Below are 26,060 nucleotides of genomic sequence, written 5' to 3' on the forward strand. Positions count from 1 at the left end.
ATTTACTGTACTAATGGAGCCTCAAAAAGAAATACAATCAAGTTGACATCACAATTTACAACTTCAAGATGTTCGTGGTTTTAATTACTTAAACCTGAATATGGTCATTTTAACGGACTATCTCCAGCCTTCTCTATGTTTTCAGACCTGTAAAATAGGCAAAATAAAATACATTATCATCCACAGTGCTAATGTATTTTTCCACTGACAAATCATGAAGTACTTGACAAACATAAATAAGGAAGTCTAAGTATCACTGTTACATTAAGAGTGCAACTTCACAGAAGCACGAAGCAATTTCAATAAATCAAATTGGCAAAAACAGAATATCAGAACTTGAGGAGCCTTAGCTTTATGAATTTGGACAGGTTAAGTGAAACTTGTGTTTAATGTACCTCATCTATAAACAGTAAGCAGTATTTCCTTCCCTTTGAGAAGTTAAGTGACAAGTTGTTTAACATGCATAAAGCTAATAGCAGTCAGTTTGAGGTGGAAAATAAGCAATTAGAGGAAATGAGAACGTGGTACAGGACCTCCTGATCCTCGGCCTTACACCTGTTAATGACTCACTGACACTGAAGAAAACAAATAACTGGAGTGTCCAGTTTATCAGACAACCTTGTCTTCCTCCACTCCAAGGAGGAAACTGAGCATTCTGGCACCAATAAGGATGAAACACTACCATTACTCTAAGGTTTGGGAGAATAACCACACAAAGCATAAACTGAATACAGAGTATCTCTTTCATAGTGACTGTCGTGATCTACAATTGCCAAAACAACCTTATTCCCAGGAGCCAACAGTATTCACTTACTGTCAAGAGTTTTTTTTTTTTATTTTATTTTTTAAATAGCTGTTTGGGCAGCGGGGAGAAGAAGAAGAAAAAGGTCGTTCTCCCTTTGAGATCTAGTGTGACGCCAGGTGGCTGGACTGCAGCGTCTAGCACAGCTGTACTCCCAGAGCGAGAAAGATTGGGTATGTTCAAGAGCGACCCGAATCTCTGGTTTCAGGCGAGTGCTGAGTTTTTATCTTACATCACTCTGGTGAGATGAAAGCAGTACATTTATAATGCTCTTGTCTGTTTGTATGTAGGATTAACAGTACGAAATACTTTCAGTTCTACTTTGTAAGAATAGTCAATATTGCAGTTTTGAAAAGATGGTGTCTATGGGGGAAAACAGTTGTGATAAGAAGAGAAAGCAATACATCTGTGCAGGAACGAGAACAAGCCGAGGCCTAGCGAGCCTAGCCGGGAGAGGCTTGCGACCCGGGCACCTCGGCAGGGCTAGGAGGCTAGCAGGCAGAACTGGAGAGAGAAGCTGCTACCTTCCTCCGTCGCATTATTTACTGATGAATGCCAAGAACTGCCAAAAGGATTCCTTGATTATTTCACTTCAGAGGACTCCTAAGAACATGAGAACTTATTTCAAGGCAGTGACTCTATTAGAAGATACCCTGAACGACTTTTTGCAATTTTTAAACCTCCATTTCCTGTACAGTATGCAATTACTAGAAGCGTGGAAACTTCTGAACTCCCTGGGAGAGTTTGCTGTGTCTCTCATTTCAGCTTAATAAAATATAATCTGAACTGCAGCATCTGTAAGACAGAGTTGTTCCACATCCAGCTGTTATAACCAGGTTATTCAGAGGATGAGGAGGAAAAGAGATTTGCAAGAGGGATGCTGAATTTATCAGATAAGAGTAGCATTCCCAGATCTTCAGTATTTTAGGACATTTCACCTACCAAATAAGTTTTTTTGGCTAACAGCTCAAGTTAAAGGGAAGGGAAAACTTGTCGACTCTCTCTGAATGTGCAGAGCTGTACAGTGCAATTTTTATGTTACTTCTTACCATAAAACAAATTAATTAAAAAAAGGAGCCAACTTCAAGCTCCGTGTGAGAAGATCCAACATCACCAGCTTCCAGAGAGATGCATTTATCCATGTGGGATTGCACAGGAGTTATTCTAAATAAGCACATCTGAAAGATCTAATCCTTTCTGGAAAATAACCCAACTTTGTTCAGCCTAAAGATCCTTCTATTCTACATTTGCTTTTTAATTTTTTTGTTAAACTGTATAGTTTCTCATGCCTACAATAAATAAAACAGAGGTTCATCTAGCACACAATATATTTCAAAGAAAAAAAGTGATGTGGAAGGAGGGAGTTTGCATTTGTATATACGGACGGACATTAAAATCAGTTCATTGCTGATCATTCCAGTTTTGTCTTATCCACAGTTAAGATAGGAATAAAACATATATGAAACATTTGCCAGCCATTTTTAGCCTTAGCAACTCCTCAAAACATCACTGTTATAAATACAATCTGCATATCAAACACAGTCCTACAACCAGCCACCGCAAGGTCTCTTTTCCTGCTATCACACAGTGACATTAAGTGCACTAGTCCAAAAGCAGCACTTGCCTCAGGAAATCTCTCTCAGTCGCACAGGGTAAAAGAAAGGTCTTCAGGCAACACAGAAATGGCTGCAGATTAGGAGACAGGGACTCCTTTCTTTATTTCCTGCTTTACACTTCCTAAAGGCATTTGCCGACAAGGAATTTGCAAATCTTGTCTTGTTAACGAACGTAATGCTCCTTGGTATTACTCAGATACAATCATCTATGTACCTGCCCAAATGCAGCTTAGGAACTGCCAGTGTGTGGAGCTCTGAATTTCCCTCCCCGTCTTTTCACCAGTGATCAAATAACATGAGTTTCCCTGCAGTAACCTTCTCCCCAGTGTCCTGGCGGCCGCCCCCGCCGCCCCCTCCCGAAGGCTGGGCTGCAGAGCGCGCGGCCCCAGGGTGACTCACACCACACGCGCTGCCCCTTACTCGCTCACACAGTTTCATTACAGGCACTGGACCACAAGGCATGGTCACTCACTCCATTTTGACCCTGCTTCAGTAAGGATTGGTAGTTAGTTACATCCTAGCTGAGAGGAAAAAGAGCAAGACAAGGGACCTGGGATGATCTCTGTGGATAAAGGGCAGGGCTCAGCTGGGAGGCTTCTGATGAGGAAAAAGTATATTCGATCACAGTCCATTTTTCAAGCGTTCACGAGAGTGTTATTAGTTTCTACACCACAGAGCTAGTGCAAACATCTACCTCCCCCCTCCCCAGCAATGTGGATGCTTGCTATTTTGCTTATTTAACATTTTCAGTTCTTTAGGACAAGTGAGATGGAACGTACCTCCCCGAAGGCAGCCCCTTCCTCGGGGAGCTGGTGTGCGCCCAGAGTCCTGCGAGCTCTCCGACTGCTTGTAGGGGACCCTGACGCCTGTGAAGCATGGATGGAATTTATCACTGAGATGATACCTTGTATTGTAATTGATCTTTAAGTTATTTTGAAAATAGTCTTTGGTTTTCATACTCTAGAACAGTGACTTCAGAAGTACAGTATGGTCTTACCTCTGGGGGTATAAACTGCAAACCCACAGAACGGGGAGGCCACTGAACGCGCAAGAACATTTCAGGAAACTCAGCAACGACTGAGCCGCCCATGGGCCAAAAGGTGGTTCAAAAAGACCACGGGAGAGAGGAAAAAGACAGGATTGAAGGAAGAGAAAGAATCAAAGAAGATAGTACAGTGGCAAGTCTGGCCAAAGAAAGATTAAGAGGAAAGAATCATGCTGAGAGGACAGCAATCAGTGCAGTACAGTTTCTGCAAGGCAAAGGATAAAGCCCACACAAAGCTTATAGCCGTTTGTGGTGCTGGAACTGCAAAAAGAGTTCATTTTAAAAACTTCAAGCACATTCATACTTTTTTGTTCATTCTCTGCAAACATGAGTAAGAAACATGCATGAGCACATTTTAATAGAACATCAAAAAACATGAATTTTCCAGGAGGCTCTTCACATCGGTGATCTTATTTTAAGAGTAACACTGATCTGCTCAGGACAGAGAAGTATTAAGATACCCAGCCCTACAAGTAGGCAATTCTTAAAATGATCTTCTAGTACAAGTCATGAAAGAGCAGTTAACTTTTGCAGAAGTTGTCAGATAACCCAGAAACAAAGCAGAAACAAATTCATAGAAAACGTGTTTTGCTGAGAATTTTGGTCTTGCCAATATGGAGAATTCTGTGAGAGCCAAAGCTACCCCTCACAAGTCAGAACTAAAAATATTCCTTTCTCAAAATAAACCTGCTATACAGCTGCTGACAATGCTGGATCCTGTCCCCTCACCTTTCTGTTTACAGTCAGAGGCGCAAGAGCTTTTTTTCATTTGGATACCTTTGTTTAGGCAGTCTGCTACAATTTTTGAGGTCATATGAAAACTAAAACAGCATGAAAATTATGTTCTAACCTCAGAAGTGTTAGTTTCCTAATAAGCTCGTTTGATTAACCAAGAAAAAACAAAGGACATGCTGATTTTTTCTTCTCCCCCCTCCCCGCCCCCAAATACATTTTACAAAAATCCAGTAGAGTCATAACCAAAACAATGTGCTGATACGAGAAGCTGTCTGCATTCCTCTTTTGCAATTCACCTTACACTCTACATGTTACTTGAAGATAAAGTGTTTTTGATGCCAAAAAACTGCAGCAAGGGGTGAAGGCTTCCTTGCATTGGGTAGAGCACCGTACAATTTTGTCAAGTTATTCATTGCATTCTTGTTAGTGTATCCCCACCCTGAGCATAATCCCCATAGTCACTCTTCTTCCAAGTGACCCCAGCAATACTTCGAGGTGAGAACAGTCCACTTCAAACTTGATTACTAGACAGTCAGCAGTAGACACTGATCTATCTGTATTCTGATTTTTTCTATATTTTCTGTGTTTTTACACTCATTCTCCTTACGGAAAGCAACAGTCCACTCATTTGAAAACTGCAATAGGCCTGCTCCTCTTCCCATGCAGGAAGCAGTATTCAGGGAGTTTTACTCATTCCCAGGAAAGCAGCCTGGTGTTCTAGGGTCTTCAGAGTGGGAAGGGGAGGGGGAGCGAATAACACTTTCACATTTGTGTTAATTCAACTGGGGCAGAGAGAGGGGCAAGCACTCTTCATATTAGTAGATTAAAACCAACTTAAGAATGAATAGTAGAAGAAAAATACTTTCTACTGAACATATTTATATGCTGGCCTACATAACAAGTAGGGAACAAAAAAACCACACAGGCACATTGAAAATCACTCTACCAAAACTTGGAACTTGCAGAACAAAAGGACAGGGAAAAGAAGAAATCCATGAATGTCAGAACAAAATGTGAAAAAGCACTGGGAAACGTTTATTCTTTACATTCACTCTTTCTGCAACCCTTCAATATCTCTAAAACAAGATTCCCTGGAGTTTATCGTGAAAATAGAAAATACAAGCCAAATGAAGAGAAAATATGAAATAGATGTGCTGATGGATGACCCTATCAAACAATACATTCTTAACCAAATTAATAGTAATAAAAAAAGATTTTGCCTTGGACAGTAGAATCCTGACCCTATCTTGGGGCTTACTGCAATATTACTAATATTCTCTGACCTGAGAAACAGAAGTCTGGTGCCTCACATTTAGAAATGGCAATTAGTGAAAAAAACAGCTTTGAGGGAGAAGGCAAAGATAAGGTGAAAACATCCAGTGGATGAACATGTAGAAACCAAACGACATGGATGAGATGGCTTTGTGGAATGCAAGTCCTTTAAGTGCTAACATGAAATCGAAACAGATACCACTATTTCTGCCTTTTTTAAAATGGATGCACATAACTCATGAGCCATACAAGCACCAACACTTCCTAATGAGCCATCTGATTCTGAATTATAACAGGAATTATTGCATTAGGGTATCTGAGATAGACCAGTGCCATTAGCTATTAAGTCATGCAAATCTTCAAATATATGGAAATGAAAAGATATCCCAGAACTAAACTCCGTGAAATGCTAATGCTCTTTAACTCTATAACAACATTTCTTCTAGCCATTTCAAACAAACAAACATGAACTCATAAAATCTGAGGCAGGTAAGCTTGGAAAGAGTCCTGTCACCTGTGTCAAAAGCACAATCACTTTTGCAGTGGCATCCAGAAGCTACTAAGAAAGAAGAGGAACATAAATCAATTTGTTTTTTTAATTGTGCTTTTTTTTTTTTTTTTTTGCTACCTTTAATCTAACCATTCAGTTGTTTTCTCTAGGAAAATATTAAAATATCTCTAAGCCACTTTAAGATAGGGAAATAACAAAGTCAATTTCTTTTGGGCCAGTTCAAGGGCTGCTTCAAGAGAGCTGGGTGGCAGAGTCTGAAGCTGAATTTACTCACTTCCTCCTTTACGAACTCGCGAAGTCAGCTTAAAAGTCTTACAGTCCTGTGTTAGCACATTTTATATAATCTCCCCCTCCTTTTCAGTTGTGTTGGACAAGCGAACATTTTCTCCTATATTACTTGGAAATGTAGAGCTCCTGCATGTAGTTTAACAAAAGTCACAAGGATAAAAACAAGCAAATATTCATTCCCTTTATCTAATAAATATCACACTTTTTTATTTTTTAACATTGCAAGAAGCATAGTGACATTGCTCATTTAATCTGGGCTCTGCTAATTGGTCTATTGCACAAGGAAAAGTCTTTGGGAGTCCTTCTGGGAATGTCTAACATCATTCCCTATCAGCTGTTGACATACAAATACTCTAGTAATGAAAATATTTTCATTCCTTCATAACAGCATTCCCTGTCCTGTTTAATCTTATTTTCTCTCTTTCTAAAAACAAGCTTCTGTGTGGGATTTCTGAACTAATGGACCTGATGCCATATATCAAATATGTTCAGTCCTCCTGTCAAACTTGTTAGGAGTCCACCCAAAAGTGAGTGAGCACAAAACCCCCCCAAGGATTTATAGCAATAACATGAGGTCTTAAACACCACGGGAAGTTCATTTCTGCTCTGCGTCATTTCAAAGGGCTGTGAACGCAGCCAGACTAGAACTATGCAGTACCTGGGCTGCCTTAAAGTCTCCATCACTAGTAATGAAGTACCTGACTTTGGATTCAGCTACAAGCAAATAGAAAAGGGCAGACTTGCAAGTTTCCCGAAGCATTGCAAAGCAGACAATTTTAGCCAGTTTTCACAAGCATATCATTGTAAGGAAAGAGGAGGTTGAGGAATGAAAACAGCTGGAAATCCAGGTTGTCTTCCCAGACTCCAACCAGAGTCTCTTCCGAAGTGTGGGCTCTGGCTCACTAACCCTGAGGACATTAGTGATGTACAAATGGAGATGAATAAAATGGTGTCGAAAAGCTACCAGCAACTCCTCCCATTCCCGCTCTCCTGTCTCTAACAGGGGATCAGCTTCTCCATGGCCCCCTGCTCTGCAGAGGCTGCACTACCCACTTCTGACCTAACAGCAAATCCTTCCTAGGATAAGACTTATTTTTGGTCAACTACATTTACTCGCTTGGAAGTCAGCTTCGTACACAGGTTTTTGGAGGCAAGATCACCTTGTATTATGCATGAAACCCACCTAGCAGAGTCATTACTACAGTCTCAGAGCAACACCTCTGGGAAATTAAATCATTTCAAAAGCTGATGCATTCATAGTAGGGGCTGGTGCAGGTAAATCCCTTGTTTCTCCTGGTAAACTCCCCCTCTAAGAACTGCTCTTTAATTATTTGACATATGTTTTCAATACTATGGGTCTTTCAAATTCAAGGTCTGAAATATGATGCCAGCTCCTGCTCCCCCCTCCTCTCCCCTTGGGATTTCTGCCTTCACCCACATCCTGCTGCCCAGGTTGTAACATTCCTTTCTGCACCCGATCACTCTCACACTTCCATCCTGGAAACAGGTGCAAGAAGATTAAAAACTCACTCATTCAGCTGGGATTTTCATCTGTTTGCACCTTCCTCTTTGCCACTCCTATATGTCAACATCTCTTGAGCAGAAGGCAGTGGGAAGCTGCTCTCTTTCAGTTCATTTTATGTTTGCTGTTTACAGTGAGGAGTAGGAGTTTTCTTCTGAGGGACAGCTATGCTACGAGAAAACTTACTTAAGATAGAAAAGTTCTATTGAAATTCGGTTGGAAAATTTTCCCATTGTCTGTCTTTGTTAAAAAGTAAATGCATGTTTTGTTGAAGATGAAGTTTCATTTGAAATGTGTGAACAGATCCCTGAGAGGAAGGATTATTTTAATGGCTTTTAAATAAAAATTGTTAGTTTTTTTCATTTCTAAATTGCTCATTTTTCATATCAATATTATGAGCAACCCCACAGGATAAGGATTGAAATATTGTACCATTTTTGGTTTCAGTCATTAAGTCATTTTATGTCCAATTGTCACTACAGCACAAGCAGAAGACTTTGACCTAGAAGAGATTATTCCATGCTTAGAGGTGAATATACCTAATAATTTAAACACAGAAAGACAGTGTAGTGACTAAAACATTCTTCCATAGTAATACTGTACCATGGCAACCAATATCAGGAAACAGTGTAACAGTCTTTGCATTAAATTTGAAAATCCATAAACATATCTGCAACTATCTTTTCCTTCAAAATTTTGAAGAAATTGATTTTTTTTTTCCTTTTCATTCTGAATCAAAGCAGCTTTCACCCTCTCACCCCTATTTTGAATTGGCAAAATCTCCTGCAAGTAGAAATTCTGATTTGTGATCACCCAAGCACCTGTACTCTTTTGACTTGCGGTCCTGGTTAAAGTAGCCGCCACACTTGGAGTGAACTCTTAGTTTTCCACATGGAAAAGAGGCTTTCAGGAATTCCCCAGGGGATGACAGACCTCAGAGAGCAAGGACTTATCTGCACGTGGACGTGTCCCAGGACAGCTATTCCTGACCCACGCTAGAGTAGCCCCTGGTGCGCTACATACAATAAGAGCGTTCACAGAGGGATTCCTAGCAGAATAGCCATTCCTGAACGGGATTCTCTAAGGGCGGGCACGCACCTTCAGATCTGAAGTCATTTAGTGCCATGGTCACATCCCAAAAGCAATTAAAAATTGGTGATTTATGAGACACAAACTGATGGTTTCCCTCATTTCCTAGTAGAGTGTGGGCTGCAAAAATGCAGCCAACAAGACCTGACTACTCAAGGGCAGCACTGGCAGAAGGCACGGATCCGAGCAGTTTTCTCATCTCTCCAGCTTGAGCTCTCTGGCAAGATAGAGAAGTGCATCTGGGAAACCTCTCCTGCTGCTGCCCGCCGTAGGAAAAGCATGGCACCAGCACAGGCCAGGAAACAGAAGCTCTCAGAGTGAAAAGGGTATATGCACTCTTGCACTGTACTGGAGGGTTTGTTGGAAAGGGAAGGATCACGTGAGCAAGAAAAACCATAAAGATTGGTCTAAACTTTTCAAAGCTATCTTTTTTGGGGGGCGGGGGGAGGGAGGCAAGGAAAAGTTTATTTCAGATATGATACTTTGAATAAAAATTCACCAGTGAGCACACAATTAAAAGCAGTGAGTGCAGCAAAACGTGCTTGTTAGAGCCGGTTTGCTCAGGTACTTTACATACAAGGAATAGAGGAATTACACATTCTTCCTTGAGTGCATTTCTAGTGCGCTCATAGGGTTCCTACTGGCAGAAAGTGTTAATGGTTTAAACATGAAGGAAACACCAGTACAAAAACAATAGGGATGGACGTGTCCCATAAAGTACCAAGAAGTAATCAAATCCTGACTCAACTTCCTAGGCCATACAGTTTCTGGGCAGTCCTGAAATAAGATTTTCCCTGAGATGAGGCAAGAAGGGCAGAAGGGGGCATCAGTGAAACAGTGAGAATGGAAGAGGGCCTGAGAAGAGCCTGGAGATAGATGCATCTGAGGGACAGGGAAGAGGTGCCTAGTGAGGCATTTCTGTAAGAGCCTTTCCTTTTTCTGGTCCTTCCAAAGAACTTACACATGTTCTATAAACAAAGTAAACACATTAAGAAAATCCCAAACTCAACGCAGATAGTTTCTGTTTCAAATAGGAAAAGGAGCTATATAGCCAGAAACATCTACTAGCGTTCAACAAGGAGGAAATAATATACTCATACTGCTGAGAGAGGTTTTGCTTAGCTCCATCAGAACGTAGCCAATGCTGAGGGAAAGTGTGTTATTTTCCCCCTTCAATCTTAAAAGCCAGGGAAAAGAAACGCATTCTATTTAAAAGGAAGTGATTATTTCAAGATTTAGTCTTTCAAAAGCCAGCCAAGAAATTTGGAAAGTGTAAAATATTGTTCCTAGCAGATAACAATTTATAAGCAGCTCTGGCTTTGTTAGATGGAGGAAAGGAGTGAGAAAACATAACTAATGGCTTTCCAATTGCATGTGCATGTATTAAAAATACCACTACTTTTATAAACAATGCAGTGGTGATTTCAAATGAGGGCTTACAAATTCTTCAAAGCCTCTCTCAGTATTTCTTAAAAATAGCAGGGGAAACATTAAGCTGAAGAAAATCTGCAGTACTGTAGCACCTCCAGCTCTCGGTAGGGACCACCATAGCAAACGTGTTTCCAAACGCACGTGTTTGCAAGCATTTGTTGTTATGCCTCCCTCAGGTACTACCGAATAGCATGACCTGGCCATGAAACGCGGAACATATACTTCTTGCCCACGGTCTTCCCAAGCTCCATGAAGTATTTCTGCCCTGAAATTTCAGAGTCTGCCAAACCAGGGGCTAAGGAAATTTCCTTCTCTATCACCCACCCTCCCCTTGTCCACGTGCTTCAGGTGTTTGCTCCTGAACCCCTTCTGCTTCAGCGAGAGATCTGTGCAAGGTACAGCTGAGCAGGCCAGCGCTCTGCTGTCTCTGCGGGGCGGCAATAACGCCTCACGCTGCTGGTACAGGGATGGGAACCAGCCACAGAGCTGCTGCGCAGCCTCCGGTGTTTTAGCCAATTCCTGCCTACATCCCCATCCCCTCTTCAGTTTTGGTCCTATTACTCCTAATTTGGCCCCTGCTTTAAGCTCTCCCGCGCTGAAGGTCACATGCCAGCCCCAGCCAGCCCCTGGGGCTTCCCTGGCCTAACGCAGCTTTCCACCCGCAACCTCGCGTCGTGTCCCCCGCTCCGGCCTTGAACATGACCTAGTGAGGAGGACGCAGCCCTCAGCCCTATCACAGGAGCCAGCACAGGGGCAGTCTCTCACACCCAGGGAGAGGAAAAAAAGGGGGGGGTGGGAAACGAGGTTCCCCATTCTCCCTTCAGTCCCACTCAGGTGCAGGAGTCTTTCATGTTTCATCTGTGTTTCAGTTTGGTGTTACAGAAGAGCTATGCATGTTTTCAGAGGGGAAGCTTTTAAGGTGGACAGGTCTTCAGAAAGCACAACCCTCCTAATTTTAGTAAGGGCTGTGTGTCATTTCTGCTTCTACAAAGTCTGAAAGTTTACTCCTGCTTGAAAAGTCATTTTCCCTTTAAAGGAAAGAGGAAAAAAAATAAGCTTGTCCTTCAGAATCCTTAGATGTTTTTACTGATCTTTTGTTGACCATTTTGTGAACTCCAAAGTCTGATGTCAGTTACTCTATAGAAAGGATACAGGCTGTTCTGGCATAACTGGAATTATTTTTAAACACTTCCCTCTCACAGACTAAGTCCTTGGAGGCTAAGGGGGAAGACGGACCAAGCGGGTTTATATTGAGAGTAGAACAACTTACAAGAATATAGTTCAGGAAAAAATAAGGAAAGTGTGGCAAAAAAACACAGACTATACATACTCTTAATTGAAGTATTTTGACAGTGTCACAAGGGACAATCAACAACCTATTTCCAGATACAAAAATTCAGCACAGACATTTCGGTACACATGCACACATACATGTGCTCCAGCCAAGTTATTGGCAGATTGATACATCTTTCTAATTATTAATTATGTCCTTGCTGGAAGAGTAAAAGTCACAGTGACTTAAAATATCAGCTCAAACCCTTGCAATCCAAAATTCAAGTCCCTCTTTTTTATGTAACCTTTCCTTTGCTTTGAAATTCCAGGCAGAGCATCTAAAGAACCAAACAAAATAAAACCAAGCAAACAAGCCCCCCCCCCCCCCCCAATGCCTGCGTAGCTTCAGCCACAACAAAGAACGAGGGAGAAAAGCTACTGGAGTGATTTGGGACAAATCATAAAGGACAAATCTATAACTTCTGAACAGAATATTCACAGCAGATTATAAAAGCGCAGCAATAGAAATAAGCTCAGCAGGATTATATTTTAATTGATAAGTGTTGATTTTTGAGCTGTTTTTCTCCCTCAATTTGCAGGTTATAATTCAGTTTGATTTCACTCTCTCAGACAGAGAGGTAACTATGGCCTATGGTGGTTACAAAGAGAAGAAGCTGAACCCAAGCAATAATTACTATCAGCGATAAAAATACCAGAAACAAAAGGATAACGTTTCCTTTCAACTCACTTTCAAAACAGTCACAAGCAAAACAGAGTACCAAACAAAACTGCCCAGCATTTGTAACCAGCTGTCTTCTCAATGTCAGGTTGCAGATATTTGTTTTTAAAAAGATACTCCTCACTCGTCTCTCCTGAGTTCTCCTGAGGACACAGTCAGGGACCGAACAGGGAACCTGGAATCGGCTTTTGACGCACTGATGACCAATTAGCATGCCTGTCCTCGGTGGCACGTGTTTGTACTCTATACCCTCTTTTCCAACTGTAGAGTCCTACTGCCAGCTTAACGCTCCAAGGATTGCCTCACAGTTTCAGTCTTACTAAAGAATACCAGTCTAAACTTTATTAAACTCATTTTTTCTGTTTTTGGCAATTTCTAGTACTTTTGAGAAAGTTTCCCATTCTGCAGTCACAAAAGGTTGCAACTTCTATGTTGTAAACCCTCAACTATTTACTTAAAAGGTGAGAGTTTTTAGCTCTTGTGGCTGCAGATAAAAGTTAAATAAAAACACAGTACAAATATGTTACATTGAAACACATTTTAGGTGCATGTCATGATTTTGGGGACATGTTCTGCTTTTTTAACTTGTGGCCAACTGCAGAATAGAAATTCAGATATGTACCACTATGACAATAAATGCACCCATTTTAAAGCTAAAGCTAAAAGGAAGACAAAACTGGGTTGATGACAACTGTTCTGGAAAGCAGAAAGAACATAGTTTAGGGATATTCACTGCCTCGCCCTGAACTACTAAATTTCTTTTTCAGATTTTGAAGAAAACAGCTCCTTCTGTAATCCATTAGCTTTGTCAAATGACAATTAGCAACATTAAACTAGAATTGTCTGTGCCACCCAATACATCACAGAAAAGTTAAATCCCAATAGGCACAAATCAGCCAGTTCCAGATTCTGATCAATTCACCTGAAATTTGTTACAAATTGCAATAAAAGTGAACTCATCGCCATACCTGACAGGGTCTCAGGGTCCCTGGAGGCAGCCAGTCCAGCAGATTGCACGTCTTGCAGAGCACTGTCACATCCTTCCTCGAGACCCTCCAGAACTGTTGTGCTTTGAGAAGGTTCTCAACCATGCTGAGGATATCTGCTCGAGAAACAAATACCCACTTCTTTCAGAAAAGATGTTCTATATCTTCACTAAGTAATTTGTCTTCATGTGTTTAACAATCCAGTTTATATACCTGGAAGGATAGCCAAGTTTATGTTTTCTTCCTTAATTGCACAGATTTAGTTGTTACCACTTTCAATAAGGAAACTATCCAAAAAGTATTCCTCACTGAACCATATGGAATTTACCAGACAAGCTAGAGAACTGTTATCAAATTTACATTTTTTTAAAATACACTACACGTAAGAGCAACTCTCTACGTAGTATTGTAAAAGTACTAAGTGTGTAAATTTGCCATGAGCTTTTGAGAAAGAACTTATGTCCACCATGCATGCACTCAGATGGATACAATAATGTTTTTATAAAACCTTAAAATAAGTACACCCATTATTTAATGAATATGTGTGTAATACTACCAACAGGATTCAAATTTACTGAGATCAAGAATAAGACGGATGAGAAAACTTCAGATGAACCCATCAAAAGTGTTAGTAGGACTTACGTAACTGCCTCATCCATTTTAGCCATCTGATATCGTTAGATCTTTACGGCAGACTCTAGAATATGCATTTGTTCCGTGTTACCCAGTGGGTCTGGCTGCAGACACTTAGCTATAGTCCTCAAGCACAGAAACAAACAAAGGCCTGAGCTGGTAACTGGGGAGCCGCTGCCCAGCTGCGGCGCAGTGGCCAAGGAGAGGTCATGCAGGTCCTGCCTGCCGGAGGCTTCTCTCTGGCCAGCGCTGCTCTGTCGCTGGTACTCACACACACAATGAATTTCTTTGTGTTGGTCTCGGTCTCTTTGGGATTAGAAGTAATAAACCCCATTTACTGGTAGAGTGAAGTAGTAAAGTTAAGTGTTAACAACGTATGGTGTAAGATGAGACAAATACATAACAAATCCCAGTTACGCTTTTCTGTATGTACTGCAAAATAGGCTTCGCTTAAACTGACTCATCATTAAAAAAATCATAGGGTTCCAATATAAAAACAAAGGCCCTGAGGTCCCAATCCAGCCCACCTGCCCAGTGGCTGTCTTGAAAGCATTGCCATTATATTAACCTGCTGCTTAACAGTCAACTCACTTGTTTTTAAAATGCGTTTAAAGCTTTTAGGGGGTGCTACTGGGATTAAGTCCAAATCCATGGGGATGTGGTCTGCTTGGCTAGACCTGCACCTTCAGAGGAACAAGCACCAGGACACTGGGGCTGGTGGTCTTGCCCACTGAATTGTCTTTTCTTTTTAGCTTAAGAATTACATAGAGAGTAACTAGAACAGGAAACTTCTCCCTCCCCCCAGCTTATTAAATGATTTCCTGCCAGTCCTAAGAAAAAGCAACTCCTTGCCCAAAGGCTGAAGAAAAGGCTGCGAGTGGCTCACGTCTGGGCAGGGAACAACAGGAAGGGAAGGATAAGCAGAGAGCTAATTGGCCTTTTTACACTTTGCCAGGGTAACCAGCAGGCCATAGATAAGCTTTCCTCACTAGTGATACCCCGTCTGTCCCTTCCTCTCTTTCATTCTGCTTTATCTTTAAAAGTGATCGTGTCAGATGCGATTCCTGACCACCGCCCAAGTACAAGGTAACGGCCTTTCCCGCGGACAAATGAAACGCTCAGGGAAGCTACGTTTAAGCGCCGTCACTTGCACCTCCACCATTTCCCATGCACAACAGAAATAAGCCATTTTTCTAGTGGCTTCATTTGCATCATTAAACACCCCTGCTTCCCCACATCAGCCCTAGGAAGATCCCCTAATAAGCGAATATTTAATTTGTTGACTCAGCCAGTAAGTTGTTTCAGGTTTCACTGACAGTATTTATAGTCATAATTCCTTGAAAGTCACACTTCCCAAAGTGATTTTCTAAAGCTATATCAAATGTTATTGTTTATATTGTTCCTAAAAGAAAAGTATATTCAGACAGTAGCCTGGTAAGAGGATCACATAAGCAAGCAGTTCAGTGTCTAGACAACCAACTGACTGGTACTATAGATTGTTTCAGTAGTCCCAGTCACAATGTATTATTTCGCTATGTCCATACAGACATCACATATCGGTGCATTTTTTTCAGACATAGGCTCTAACTGATCCTTCTCTTAAACTGCAGCTGCATAGCAACTACTCCTCCCTATTTTCACATCCTGCTGCCAACATGCACACACAAAAAAAATACTATGCACAAATTATACTGATACAGGCCTGATTTACTAGCGAATCTGCTTCTGCATGTTTGAAATGCCACGTAAAGGCCATTTTCAAAAAATCTTGCTTTTATCAAATCCCAGGAATCATTTGCAACAAGGCAATGAGCACTATCTCAGTGAATTAGAGTGTGAATGATATCCGTAGACCTCAAAATATTCTTAGTTCCCTATATTGAACTGTCTCCCATCAGGGCTCCTCCTTTCTGAAACAGAGTGTCAAGAGCAGGACGCGCTATGAAACCTTCCAATGCTACTAGAATAAAATAAACATTTCATGGATTGTAGCGATAATACCCTGGACTCCAGGGCAGCATGCGTCTTTCTTCTCAACAGCAGGAAGCCATGTTCAGTGTGACACGAGGCTGAAGGAGTTGCAGTCACTGACACCCCTTTAGTCACTCCTGCCTGTGTTCACGTAGTAGATTATTCCTGTCTATAGCCAGTCCCTCCCCATGGTCCTCACAGACGAGTCCTGGTGTTTTTTCAGTTCATATCTGAGAGAGAAATTTGAATCCAAACTCTGTCCCATAACGTACTTGCAGTCTCTCAGTTTGGTGTCATCTGCAAATTTAATCTGAATTCTATATTTTCATCCACATTTTTGATGAGCATGTTGAATAGCACCATACCCAGGGTCTCTGTGAAATCCCACCCAGTATAGCTTTCAATTTTTTGACAGTGAATCACCAATAACTACTCATTGAATACAGGTTTCCACTACGCTTTTCAGAACAGGAGACACTATGCCTGACGTAGTTTTCCAATACTACTAGAATAAAATGAGTATTTCATGTGTCTTATTGATAATATCCTGTAGTAGTTCCATAAAGAACCTCGTTTTCCAGCCTGCTTATGAGAACACCATGGTAGTATTACAAAATAATATTTTCTTCTCTGTCCCCAGGACATTACTTTGCTTTGTGGCAGAAACAAGGCTGGCCTGGGCAACAAAACAAAGGTGTCACTCTTATAGTCTTCCCACAATTTTTACTTGGGTTCAGATGTTTGGAGAATTTATACTACTTCTGCTCTGCTCTGTTTTTAGAGCAGAAGTTAATGGTACATCCTGGAAACATACTCTGAGAGGGGACAACACCGTTGCCACTATTTATAGGATATAAAAACAACTCTCAAAATTAAAAAAATCCAGTATTTTAGATGTAGAATGTAAAATGTGGGTGTTTGCATTATGTTTACTCTTTGACAATTTGGGCAGAGGAGTAGCATTCTGACACTTGTAATTACCCATCCCCCAAAAAAAGATATTTACCTTTGACACATCATATTTCCATCCTCAGTTATTTTAAAAACACATTTTCTTTACGATATTACAAAGTTTAGCCATTCTGAAGGAAAATGTTGTTCAATTTATACAAACTGAAAGGGGGAGGAGAAGTAAAAAGCACATCACAAACCCCTCACATTTCTCTATTGATAATCAAACATTTCAAGTAAAATGTTATCATGCTTACATTTCATCTCGAAGCTAAAGATGTTTCATTCTGCATTGAAGACAGGCACTTCTTTTTGTGTCCTGAAATATGTTTCTAATTTGAGTTTAAAAAAATATTTCCATTGTGCCATATATGCGGTAACTCAAAACCGAAATGAAAGGATTAAAATCAGGGCTGCACAGAATGGTTTAAATTAAATTCAGGTAGTGGGGAAGACTGCTGTATCTGGCAAGCTCCCACTTACTGAGCCTTCTGGCCAAGAGGCAAGACGAAGCATAACAATCCTTACCTGCCAAGTCTAGAGCAATTTTGAAGCTTTTATTCATCTCTTAAAATACAATGTTAACACTCTTGGAAGCTTGCCTACCCACACAGTAGATCTCACCTGTCTTTTCTTTATCCTCACACAAATGTATTACCGTATGTTTCGGTAATGATCCAAATTATTTTAGTAATTTTTTTTTCTAAATCCATGGTATTTAAACTTATCACCCACTACACTTCAATGGAAGACATGACCAAGTCTTAGAGGTATTTTGAAAATCTCAACTAACAGGTTACAATGCATCGCAAACAACATACCATATGAAAAGCTGAAATCTGGCCTGTGGAATGCCCTATCCATCACCTTTCTCACACCTATAAACCTCTGTCATTCCCGAGTAGTCTTCCTAAATAAATCTCCATTCCCCCCGTATAGCTCAATTTATGATAGTGCAGACCAATTTACTTAAGATTCGTATGATCACTACAGCCAACTTAAATCATGCAGGCCCTGAAGCTTCCCTAAATACATAATTATGTCCCTGAATGGATTGCTCTTGGCTAAGGAGGAGAGAAAGGATAACCAGAGTTATGATTTACAGATACCAAACTGTTTTTCAGAAAAGGCACTGGTGTTGAAGTATTAAAGTTTTCATGCTTCTTCAGAGATTCCTCCAAAGAGTAATATTATATTGTTTTTATAACCATTTGGGAAGAAATAAAACATGTAGACCTCTCTGGAGATTTCTTCTAGTCTTGTATAAGGTTTAAAGATTTTCAAATGGGACCACTAACAAAAACTATACAGTAACAGTCTGGCCTAATGAGAGTGCAGTTAATCTTTATAGATTATCTATCCTGAGGGAGTTATTTATTCTAAGATAGAGACTTCCCAAGCTCTTTTTTGCCACATACACAACCCCGAGCAACAGCAAATACCTTCACTGGCAGCATCAGCTCCCAGTTTTCTTCGCCAGGCTGTATGCAATTTTGAAGTGGTTTGTGTCCCTCCTGGTAGTACGTTCATCACAATTTCCAAGCTGTAGCATTCTACAGCGATCTAAAAATCATGATTTGCTGTAAATCCCAAGGCATTTGAGGCAATATCACATATATCAAGTCACAGACAGCTGTTTTGAGAAAGTGCTGCCAATTCTAATTTTTTCTTTATTTCTTTTCTCTTTTTTAAACACTTTTCTGTTTCTGTTGAAGACTGCATTTTTGGGGATACACTGACTATGAAATTTTGACAACTTTATTACTAAAGATAAGCTTCACATCTTTCTGGTTGGGGCTATGGTATTGTGATAGGTCAAAAACCAAATAAAATTTTTGTTTTGTTTTTATTGTTACATGTCATCAAGATCACGTCTGTAGAAATGCTACGAGTTCTGAGCATTTTCAGTTGTGCTGACAGGAAGCAATGGGACTATCGCTAGTACTAAGCATTCTGTAAAACCGTAGCTTAAGAAAAAATGTTTAGCTTTGTTCTTTACATTTTGTCATGAAAGAATGAAAGTAGTGACAAAGTAGGCTTGTAATAAAGGCTGCTCTGGTTAATAGCGATCTCTTTCTTGGACCACTTTTCAAGAAATGAGATAATAATTCTTAGAAACTAACGCCCATCACTTGCCACTGAAAGGGCAAGCAGGCAAGGATCCTTCCAGGCAAAGAGGTGGTACCCAACTCGGCCTTCTGCAAGCTGCTCTCAGATTGATGTGTACTCCAAAATGTGCCAAGCTCCATGTCAAAGGTCCTACAAAGAGGTATCTGCCTGAGCTAGTCTGCAAAACAGAGTTAATATTAAACAGGGCTATGATGACCAGGACTGAGAGACCAGGGAAAAAAGCTGCACTGTCAAACAGGAGGTAAGTTTTCAATTTTGCTTGAACTCATGTCCCAAATGACTTATTTCACAATGATTTCAACTGCCACATTAGTGACCCTTGAGTTCAGACTGTGCTTCCAGTACTGGCGCATGCAGAAAGCTTTCTTCTTAAATTACAGAGAGTTCAAATAAGTATAATCCTAAATGGGATCTCTGCTTCAGAACAGAATCAGAGTCACTCGTGCCATTATCAGATCATCTTCTTAGACAACCCAAGGTCAGGCCAACCTAGGCAATTATTTATAGTCATTTGTGTGGAACTCATGGTATTTGAATGCTTCATGAAGGCTCATCAGGCTGCATTAGAACTCCAGAGATGGTTTCTGTTCTCTCTCATTATACTGGTTCTTAACAGTGGAAAGATTAGAAACAAACTCCTTCAAATTGAGACAGTGGCGTTTGGCTTTTTAAGGAAAACAGATGTACTCCAGCCCACGCTGAAGAGATTCAGACCAATGCCTGAGCTCCTGTGGCATGGTCGCCCCATAGCATTAAACATTTCAATGAGAACAACCTTTCTGCACGATCACAGGAAAAATTATGGAATTAATCTGCATAAACACATGTTGTGACTGAAAACATGGTCACCTAGGTGGAAACTGTACAGAAAGGCAGCGGTTTTGAGCTTGCCCACATCCAGTTCTTCTGAAAGCCTTGAAAATCAGATGAACTTTAGAACTGACTGGCCGCATAGGCCCAGTGCTGTTAGGACACCACCACAAAGAATTAGGGTTCCTGCATACGCCATCATCTAAGTTGTCAAGGTGGTTAGACCTAGCTGGATATCTCGCTGCAAGGTCTGGTGAAAAGCTAAGACTCTTCACTATTCTTCTCATCTCCAAGTCATACTTCTCTTATTTTCCCAGTTTGTGAGGACATCCACAGAAATCAGATGAAGATCACAGTACATTGGAACGATACACACCCATGTCCCATTTACCAAAACATCATTAATTATTCTGGCACAATATACTAAAGGGCAGCTATGGAAGCAAAAGACATTCTTCACATTCAGTAGAGGGAAAGGTGCTGCTGTATCATTCCAAAAATGAAACTTGGGGAGTTCAAGCCATCTCCCCTTTCAGCAACTATTATTAACCGGATGCTGTGGTCTCTTCTCTGCTATTGGAAAACAGCAGAATTATTGCTAATATGTCTAGCAGGCACCTAGTGCCTCAGCAAGTAAACATAGACCTGTTGGCCCAAAAAAGCATATTGCCAGCACTTTCAGTGCAAACCTTAAAATAGCAGCCGCATACCCAGGTAGCGCATATCAATGCATCAAAGCCCAATTAGAGCAGGGAAGTGGCATTGGAAGTACCCTATTATGAAAGTTCTGTAAGAGTACAAGGAGTTGATCTCTCCCCATGTTCAACTTCCACACTTGTTTTGAGCTGTTGCAGAAAATATGTTCCATACTTACCACATCTATTTATATGGATTAAAAATAATATGAAGGAGAGAATAACTCTACTAAGCAGCCACCCTTCTACTCCCTCTATCCAGTTGCTGGCAGCCAAGCTTCATTGCCAAACAGATTTCATTCTTCATTTCACTTCTGCCTTTCATCATGCACTCCCTGAAAATAAATCTCTTATTCATGTGTCTATTATTCTTTCAGGATAGTGCTCTTAATTATTACATTGGTCCTGTGTAAAAAACAGTCAGCATGATCTCTCCACTCTCTCCCCTACAGAACTTAGAGATGGATTCAGTATTAACTTCTGTTTAATGCAGCTAAAGCTCCTGGTAATGTAGAGCTACTTCATTTTTTTCATTTTGTGATCTCCCTTAAAAAAAAAAAAAATCATTGCTTACTTTAATATTGTTTCACTTAAGCACTTAACAATATGACAGAAGCAGAACGCTGCTGAACAGGAGAGTATTCATAGCTAAGACACTTGCCCAATGGACAAGTTTACCCTACTATTTTTATTCCCCACCAAGGAACTATTTAACTCTGAAAATGACAGAAATATTACACCATTAAGATACAGAGAAAGGAGGAGTAACAAAAAAATCTGACCAATTTCATATTGCACCACCTCAAGTGTGCACTGCCTTCACAAATACAACATAAAACTGCGATGGCCAGTCTTCTTGTTAGCTAACATACTTCTCAGCTTCTCCTCTTGCAGCCTTAGGGTATGTAAAAGACATACTATAGGTATTAGATATAAATGCACAAAGCTTAGATAAACTGAAATTTCCCTAAGATGTGTGGTTGTAGGAAGGGATCTCTTTGCACAAAGTAAATAGTGCAGTATACTCAGCTACTTTTCAGAAATTTGAAAAAAGATCCTTGGGTACTCCTAAGCGCATATCTGCATCACTCTGAATATTTTAAGGGACTTGGAGAAATCCATTCGTTCCTAGAGAGCCTCCTCTATCCGACATCACCCGCCCACCGACTTCTGTAGCATGCTTCTTCCCAAGGCAGAGCACAGAAACTGCAGCCCTCCCTTGGATTCTCACTACCATACTTATAGGTTCCCTTTGTGCACTTTGTTTATGAGTGGTTAGACAAAAGACTTATTTGTCCTCCTATAATTAAGGAGGACTTATTCAGCTTCCCAGTCCACTCACCCAGGGCTGCTTGCTCCGTTTCTGGAGCAATAAATAGTTGTTTTTCTTGCTCTGGAGGGAGATCTATTTATTGCTTTGCCCATATTTCCAGAACATATTCTGCCCGTATCCTCAAAACCACATCATGGCACAGGGTTGATTGGCACTAGGCCTTACTTATTGCTTAAAGGTAAAGACTATTTGGTTATCTTGTGACAATTTTTACTTTTGGGGGCTCACGGGATCTCTCCGTATTTACGGTAAAGGGCACAGCCATTCTCAATGCATTTTCTAATGCTGCTGTGGCTCCTCAGGGCATCCCACCTTCAGCCCAAGACCTGATCCAGTCGCAATGCATAGCTGTGGCTATTACTCTACAGCCATGTAGCCACGGCTACAAGAGTTGGTCCGTGGCCTTTTGGAAAGTCTATCTGTTATGGGAAATGCTTATTCTCCAAAATAAAAGGGTTTTTTTGAATAAATGTATTAGCTGTAATGACCTTCTGACAAAATATGATGTTTCAGTTCCCCTATCCACATAAAATGACAACTTCCTCCTTTTGGTGACTCTAAGCACTTCCTGTTGCAGATCTGAAAGCAGAAAGTCCAGGTGATCCTGACTAAAAGTGGAGATGCAATGATTCCAGGCTCCCTCCCATGGAGCTGTGTACCTGAAATCTCTGGTGGGTTTTAGAGCTTGTAATGAGAAACTACAATCTAGAAGCCTTGTGAATCACTTGGCATTTATTACTGTGGAATTTTATTATGTTTTGATTTGACCTTCCACAGGAAATTTCAGAACTTTCATTCTGAAACTAGACAAAGCAGAGCGTGTTTATTCTTCAGAATTTCCCACTAGAAACTCAGATTTACTAAGAGCTATTATCCTGAGGGTAACCATACAGACATCTAGCTTAAAATTACCATTTTAGAGTTCATTTCTAATCAGCATGACTGCTACTATCCAGCCATTATCTCCTATTTTCACCAATGTGCTCAGCATCTTGTTCCCTCTTTAAACAACAAGCAGCTTTGAGAAGAAAACAATATTTTCACTGTCACTGCACACTGGGGTAGACCTCTTCAAAACCATGGCCTTCGGTGCTCAACCAGTCTTTGTAAGGGTATACCCAACAGGTACAAACTGTTCCCTCCTCCTATTTTCATCTTCCTCCTTGCTAAATCAATATACCTTTAGCAACATGCTTTGAAACTGTCACCTGGCAATTCAGTCTTCAAACAGAAAGCATTCTCAGCATACTAGTATGAGGTTAGACTGCCTAATTTTTGTCTTTATAATACCTAAATCCCTCTTTCGCTACCCCCTTTAAGAGATCCTACTCACAAGATTTTGCATCAGAATAAAACACACATCCTACTAGATAACAGAAAAGAATGGAGGTTGGAGATCCTTCTTTGCCCTAAGAAAATAATGCTTTTATTTGTTTAAATTCAGTATTGGTCATTCCGTCCTGAAAATGCATCTCCTATTCTTGATCAGGTTTTCACATGAGAAACAGCAACATGGATCAGAACCAATTCCAGTAGAGAACCTTGTCATTTGATCTCTCCATATTACCAAGGATCTTTAAAAACAGCATGGTGCGAGTTAAAACCTGTTCCAGGAGAAGGCAGTCATGATTTTATGTTATCTAACTAACTGCCTCTTCTACAATTGAAATATCAATAGGATTCAGATTCACTGTTGTCTCTGACTACTATTACAGTCCAGGTAGAAATCCTGTTTCAGCGTCCGACATTCATACGCACAGCCCCGAGACCCCTGTTTACTATAAGTTGCCTCCACAGCGTTAACTCCAGATGAACCTGGAGCTCCAGATGCAACTCAACTGCCATCATGCTCCGCAAGTGGTTAATCTGGAGATACTGCTAAATGCATTTACAGGAGACCCAAGGCAAAGATCACACACATGATGCATAGTGCATCACAGAGGCATTGCTTCACACTGTACACTCACCCATCACCCACCCAAGTGTAACATAGTTCAGTAACTGTCTTAGAGGAGATAAGGAACTCCCTCTGCTTGTGACAATAAGTGCATTGAGATGCCTTTCCAATCATCATCGTCATTCAGTGACAGCTGTCACTATTCTTCAGTGGACAGCTCATATCAGTGCTTTAGAGCACAAGGTCTCCCACAGGGCGCAATCAACACATCAATAGGTAAGAAATTTAGGCAGCAGAAAATAGACATGGGCCTTCCAAACACATATTCAGGACCATCACCTGCAGATATTAATGAAGACTGTCACCTCAATAGCCTCCATCAATAAACAGGTAGTGAGGAATTAACTTGATCTATAAACTGACCCTCTGACCACTGAATGCATCCGGTTTGCATTTTACCTCTCCACCAGCAAATGGCGTGAGATGTTACAACTTTCTGGACCATGAAAAGCAAAGCCAGGATGACAACCTGAGAGCCATCTTTTGGAACTGCTTATATTCCAACATTAAACTCTTCGCTTCAGCATGGAGATACCTCAGAAGTTGTCCTCTTCCCCCTTTTTTTTTTTTTGAGGGTTAATCCCAAAATAATGGTCATAGCTTCCCTCTTCTTCTTCCAAGCTATGAAGCTGAACAACTAGTAGGAAGCATACTAATTTCAGTGTGATCCAGCAGTTAATCTCTTAAGAAATGAAATACTTGCTCGGGATATGCTCCCCATCCTAAGAAACAGAGGGAGTGAATACGTCTGTTGTGAGGTAGAAGATTGACTCTTCCACACATGACATGGGTTTTGAAGCCAACTGGAGAGGTCAAAGCCACATGGCAATGACCCAATTATAAACAAAAAAAATAAATACACACCAGAGAATGGTGTTCCCAGGGCTGGAGCCTGGGAAAATAGAAAATCTGTGAGGGCGCTGAAGGTAAGGGATAATTAGAAATCCATGACGCAGTTCAAGTCAACATAGAGGCAGACGTTTGGCTCTGGCTCAGCCAAGCAGTTGAGAGAAACTGGGAGACTGATAACACTGCCCCTTTTCTGCCACATGCAGAATGCATGAGGGTACAGAGGTGCTCTGCAGAACTGCTGGGCAGTCCTCTTGTGTTGTTTGTGTGGGTCAGGCACAAGTACACCCTTGCAGCAGGAACATACCTTCTTTATAAAAGTTTAAAGCCGCAGAACATGTGCCTTTAAAACCAGCTGTCTGCTATTAGGATTTCATTACTGCATACTGCTCATGATTTTGGCAAGACTGTGTGACAATTATCATGAATTCTTCTGGGAGTGATGCAGTGCATGACATCATGCAGTAAACCTTCTGATATTAGAACCTCTCTTTTGTGCCCTACTGTACTTGTTAGGGTAACAAACTCAAAATAAAAAAATGTAATTGCACAACAGAGCTTTCAATTGTATCATATATTAACTTTTGATACTATAACTAGTCATTCTCAAATCCAGATCTGGCACAAAACATATTAGAAGATGAAACCTGACAGATCTAATGAAGCATTAATCTGACTCTTTGACAGACATTTATTTAAAGGCATTTTATACTGGGAAATCCTAGGTAAGATAATAGCACCAGCTAAAGAACAGTTACCCTTGTCTGACTTAGTGCCGCACTCTGAAAACTCTCATGCTACAACACTAGGTAAAATGTAAAGACCAAACAAAGCTCTCAATACTAGTGGCATTCTGTAGCCAAATCCTCCTGGAAACAGCTTTCTGAAAAATGACCTCATTAGTGACATTGGTAATATTGGGAGCCATTAGTTTACAAATATTAGTTTACCCTCAGAAGCCCCCCTTGATGAATTTACAAACAAATAATTTAGACAAAGATTAATAATCTGCTTTTCAAGAATGCTTACCTCACAAATATAAAAAAGTATATGCTATGATGGGCTATACCTCATAATCTATCTTTTATAAAACAATGATAGTGTTAAGACTTTCTTCCAGGAAGGTAAATACAAGATTCCCAACAATCACAAGTGACATGGAATATGATTGAGTATCTACACCCTCATTATCCCTGTCAACACACAGACACAGCTGAACCTGTATTACCCATAGAGAACAGCTTGTCTTTTTCTTCTTCAGCCCCCATTGCCCGAGTTGTTTGTGTTGAAGGATGGATGTAATCCATGCCCTTTGGAAATTCATTTAAAGGCTGATATTCAACCCGTGAAACAAAAGTTAATATAGCTAGGATTCATTCAGAGCATCGCAACAACTCCACCTCAGTCCTCACTCTCTGCTCTC

The 26,060-nt window shown here is 40.7% G+C and overlaps 1 long non-coding RNA gene across 2 annotated transcripts in view; it reads right to left on the reverse strand.

Annotated features, from left to right (window-relative positions):
- Nucleotides 1-26,060, reverse strand: part of LOC138068190 (uncharacterized) — a 100,413-nt gene that overhangs the window by 59,379 nt on the left and 14,974 nt on the right. Inside the window, exons 2-4 of one of the 2 annotated variants that reach the window (XR_011142870.1) lie at nucleotides 13,291-13,424; nucleotides 3,198-3,284; nucleotides 27-147 (exon numbers count right to left, since the gene is read on the reverse strand). This is a non-coding gene — a long non-coding RNA (uncharacterized lncRNA). Of the gene's footprint in view, nucleotides 1-26; nucleotides 148-3,197; nucleotides 3,285-13,290; nucleotides 13,425-26,060 lie in introns of those variants that run through there. The other variant, XR_011142871.1, reaches the window with a different exon arrangement.

Source organism: Struthio camelus, chromosome 9, assembly GCF_040807025.1.
Source record: "Struthio camelus isolate bStrCam1 chromosome 9, bStrCam1.hap1, whole genome shotgun sequence".
Taxonomy (NCBI): Eukaryota; Metazoa; Chordata; class Aves; order Struthioniformes; family Struthionidae; genus Struthio; species Struthio camelus.